This window comes from Bos taurus, chromosome 25 (assembly GCF_002263795.3).
Source record: "Bos taurus isolate L1 Dominette 01449 registration number 42190680 breed Hereford chromosome 25, ARS-UCD2.0, whole genome shotgun sequence".
In the NCBI taxonomy this organism is placed as follows: domain Eukaryota; kingdom Metazoa; phylum Chordata; class Mammalia; order Artiodactyla; family Bovidae; genus Bos; species Bos taurus.
This window is the reverse complement of record NC_037352.1, coordinates 27,537,933-27,543,233: the sequence shown is the minus strand read 5'-3', so window position 1 is coordinate 27,543,233 and position 5,301 is coordinate 27,537,933.

Genomic DNA, 5,301 nt, shown 5'->3' with positions numbered 1-5,301 from the left:
GGCTCTGGCTTTCCCTCTGTGCCAAGCTAGATGTAGACAAGGGGTCCAGGGTCAGCCAAAGAGGGAAACGCCCTGCATTTCGGTCCTGAGGGAGGGTGATATGTTAACCAGGGGAGGGGAAGGAGGGAGAGGTTCCCCTGAAATTAGGAAGATAGCAAAGCCAAGAGAACAGATAAGTGGGGAGACCCAGAAAACCACATCAGGGACAGCCTTGCCCTCCCTGCCACATGGAACCCAGAAGCCAGGTTCCAAAGGCTAACAAAATTAACAGTGACTGATCCCCCATTGCAAGACAAGAACTTTAAAAATCATCCCCCTACAACTGATGGCAATTATTCTTCCAATTCATAGATGATATATTCATAGCAGCTAACATTACAGTGATGATTTGTGTGAGGCATTGTTTCAAGCAAGTATTAAGGTATTTATTCTTGGGAGTTCCCTGGAGGCCTAGTGGTTAGGATTCAGGGCTTTCAGTGCTGTGGCCTAGATTCAATCCCTCGTCAAGGAACTGAGATCCTGCAAGCCACACAGCATGGCATTAAAAAAAAAAAAAAAAAACAACCTCACAAAGTATGTATTCTTATAAAAGCTTCCATTAGGCCAGTTCCAATAACAGTCATAATTTTGCAGATGAGCCATTTGTAAGATGGGAGGACTGGATGCTACCAGGCTGAATTCCACTGGAATGGACACACATTTCTTATTCTCTACCATATCATCAGGTACTTGACAAAGCAAAAATACCCTTTTTCATCTTTAAAAATATTTTCCTAATGTTTTCCATTTTAATAGATTTTTTCAAATTTCTAAATCACCATATACTATTTGAAATAAATGAAACATTATAAAAATACACACTGAAAAAACGGATCATTTTTGCTCCTTCCCCCAACAAAGTAGCCAACATTAAAGAGATATGTATTTTCTGTCACATCTTTCTCCATTCAAAAACCAATGTTCAGGGACTTCCCTGGTGGTCCAGTGGTTAAGACTTTGCCTTCCAGTGCAGGGGTTGTGGACTTCATCCCTGGTTCAATCTTTGGTTGGGGAGCTAACATCCCATATGTCTGGAGGCCAAAAATGAAAACAAAAGCAATTCAAAAACAATAACAAATTCAATAGAGATTTTAAAAATGGTCCACATAAAAAAATCTTAAAAACAAAAACCAGTGTTCACAGGCAGCTGTACACTCAGTTTGTTGATATGCTTTTTGTTTATTCCATTATCTTAATTAACATACAGCAAAATTAACTTCCTTTTGGTATACAATGTATGGATTTCAATATGTAGATTCATGTAACTACTACCACAATCAGGACACAGAACATTTCCATCACCCCCCAAATTCCTTTGTGCTCCCCACTCTGATCCCTGGTGGTTTAGTCGCTAGGTCGTGTCTGACTCTTGCAACCCCATGGACTGTAACTCACCAGGCTCCTCTGTCCATGGGATTTTTCAGGCAAGAATACTGGAGTGGTTGCCATTTCCTTCTCCAGGGGATCTGCCCAACCCAGGCATCAAACCCAGGTCTCCTGCACTGCAAGCAGATTCTGTACTGACTGAACTATGTGGTAGTCCCCTCTTATCCCTAAACCCTGCCAACCACTGATCTGTTTGCCATCACTACAGTTCAGTGTTTTTGAGGACGTCAATGCAGGAGACCCAGATTCGATCCCTGGGTTGGGAAGATCCACTGGAGAAGGGAATGGCTACCCACTCCAGGAGTCTTGCCTGGAGAATCCCCATGGACAGAGGAGCCTGGAGGGCTACAGTCCATAGGGTTGCAGAGCTGGACATGACTGAGCGACTAACACACACTATGATGGAATCATACAGCATATAACCTTTGAGACTGTCTTCTTTCACTCAGAATAATGCCCTCAAGCTCCATCCAAGTGTTTGCGAGTAACAGTGAATGAGTTGTTCCATTCCATTGCTAAGTGTGTACTGCAAGGATGCACTGCTGCTGCTAAGTCGCTTCAGTCGTGTCTGACTCTGTGCGACCCCATAGACGGCAGCCCACCAGGCTCCCTTGTCCCTGGGATTCACCAGGCAAGAACACCGGAGTGGGTTGCCATTTCCTTCTCCAATACATGGAAGTGAAAAATGAAAGTGAAGTCGCTCAGTCATCTCCGACTCTTCTCGACCCCATGGACTGCAGTCCACCAGGCTCCTCCGTCCATGGGATTTTCCAGGCAAGAGTACTGGAGTGGGGTGCCATCGCCTTCTCCGACAAGGATGTACTAGATCTTGTTTATTCATTGACCCACTGGAGGATATTTGTATTGTTTGCAGTTATTGGTAAGCATCAATAGATAGCTATAAATATTTGTGTACAGGTTTTTGTGTGAACTTGTTTTTATTTATTTAGGGTAGAAAGGATTTGTTGCCACAGAGAGGAATAATCGCAATGCAACCTGACAAAGAACATGTATACAGAATTTAAAATTAACTCTGATAGTTCAATAATAAGATAATGCAGCTTTTTAAATGGCCAAAAGATTGGAACAGGCACTTCACAAAGAAGATATGCAAATAGCCAATAAGCACATAAAGAGATATTCAACACTATTACTCACCAGGGAAATGCAAATGAAAGCTACAATGTGATACCACTACATACCAACTACAAGGACTAAAAGTTTAAAAGACTGATTAAGTGTTGGTAAGGATCTGAGAGAACTAGAATTCTCATACATTGCAAGTGGGTGTGTAAAATGAAAAGTCTGAAAGATAATTTGGCACTGTCTTATAAAGTTCAGCATACATTGACCACATAACCCAGCAATCCCACTCCAAATGGAGTTAATAAGAAATGACCATACAAGTCTACAAAAGTACTTGCATGCAAGTGCAAATGTTCATAGCAGCTTTATCACAATAACTCAAAACTGGAGACAACCCAAAATATCTAATAACCAGTGAGTACATATACAAATTGTGGCATATTCATACAATGGAATACTACTCAGCAAGAAAAAGAAACAGACTAATCAACAGACGACTCAGCAATAAAAAGAAACATGCTGTACTCATGACAACATGGATGAATCTCAAAATCATTAGGCTGGGCAAAAGAAGCCAAGCATAGAAGACATATACAGTGGAATTCCATTTCTACGAAATTCTAGAATAAGCAAAAGTAATCTATAGTGGCAGAAAGCATTGTCAGTGGTTATCTGTGGCCAGAATACAAGAGTGGAGCTTAAAATGCAAATGTGCCAAGGGGAACTTTTTTAGATAGAAATACATATCTTCACTATGATGAGCATTCTCATACACTGTTAGTAGGAGTGTAAGTTGGTAAGGTTTTTTTCTTTTTCTTTTTGTTTAGGCACATGGGCTTAGTAGCTCCAAGACATGTGGGATCTTCCTGAATCAGGGATCAAAATGTCTCCCGCATTGGCAGCAGATTCTTTACCACTGAGCCACCAGGGAAGCTCCAGTATGATTTTTTAGAGGGATAATTTAACAATACTTGTTCAAATTTAAAAATACATAGGGCAGGGAGGGGAGAGTGAGATGAATTGAAAGAGTATCATTGACATATACACACTACCATTTGTAAAATAGATAGCTAGTGGGAAGCTGCAGTATAGCACAGGGTGCCCAGCTGAATGCTCTCTGATGACCTAGAGGAGTGGGATGGGGTGGGAGGGAGACTCAAGAGGGAGGGGATATACGTATACCTATAGCTGATTCACATTGTTGCACAGCAGAAACTAACACAACATTGTAAAGTAATTATGGGGAATCTTTATAGAAACTGGCACATTCATACCAAGGCATGACTTCCAACTATTAAAATAATGAAATAGCTACACATGTACTGATAGGAAAAGGTATCAAAGATGTTCAATGAACTACAGTTAGAGGAGGCTACCTCAGGCTGAAAGTATGGCAGTGGGCATTAAACATTAAACTATATTTCTCTCTCTCTCTCAAATGGCAAACAGTGTTTACCTCTGGGCATTGACTGGTATCTGTTGAAAATGGAAAGAGGGATAAATGTCAAGGGAGAATTTGACCTTCTCCATCTACATTATCATTTGAATTATTTTACAATAAGAATGTATCCTTCCATTATTTTTATAATACTTAAAAAGAATACAAAATAGGGAATTCCTTCACGGTCCAGTGGTTAGGACTCTGCACTTTCACTGCAAACAGCCTGGGTTCCATCCCTGGTTAGGGAACTAAGATCCCATAAGCCACAGGGCCAGCCAAAAAAGAAAAAAAGATGATGTAGTTCTTAAACCATTAGCCTCCAGTTGGACTCGTGCCTCAGAGCCCAGAAGAGTAGCAAGTTCTTACTAAATAACTGTTGAATGACTAGGTGAACACTTGACGCTTTTCAGCTCTGTCTTCATCCGTTTGATGAAGTCCCATCAAACTCCAGTTTGGGTATGCAAACTCCAGTTTCCTTGTTCAAATGAGAATACCTACAAGGGCTACTGAGAAAATAAATTCATTCATTTCACAAAAAGGTAGTTGGCGCCTGATCTGTGTCAGGCCCTGGGACAAAGACAAAGTTCAGTGCCGAAGACAAAGTTCTTCTCCCCTGGGAGTTTATGTTCTAGTGGGGGCAGTGAGAGGATGAATCAGTAAAGTCTGAACAATGGAGCAGGGCCTCATCTACAGAGCTCTGTGGGTCATGACAAGAAGTTCATATTTTATTTTATTCATTTATTTGGAAGGCTGAAGGGCAAAAAATTTCCAGTGGAGGGTCAGACCCACCAGAAGGAAAACAAACAAAAAACCCACAAACCAACCAAAAGGGAAGCTTAACGGGGCCTCAGCGATCATTTGGTTCAAGTTCTCAACACGCATGCATTCACTGATTCATAAATGTCGTTCAGGCACCTACTACGTGTTGGGTACTAGGAACAGGAGTAAAATATAGTCTCTGGCCTCACAGCAGAGAAGGAGCCTGAGGCCCAGAGGGGACACTGACTTGCCCAAGGCCACACAGCTAAAAATTCTGTGGCTGCACTGGGTCAAAACGCAATTCCCTAGGGACGCCCTCTTCCCTTGTCCCCATAACCGGAAGTCGCGGGTCACAGCAAAGCCAGTACCTCCAGCGTCTGGCGAGTCAAAGGGCTCCCGCGGCCCCAGACAAGATGCTACAAAGAACCAGGACGAGGAACGACCAGCCCCGGGAGGTCGAGGCAGGGCCGGGAGGCTGGAAAGGGACCATGTCTCTGGTTGAAATCAGACACAGAAGCAGGAGGCCCTTTTCGCGGAGGAAGATTGTCCCTCTGCAGCCGCCGTAGTGGAGCCGGAAGTGCCCTGTGGCC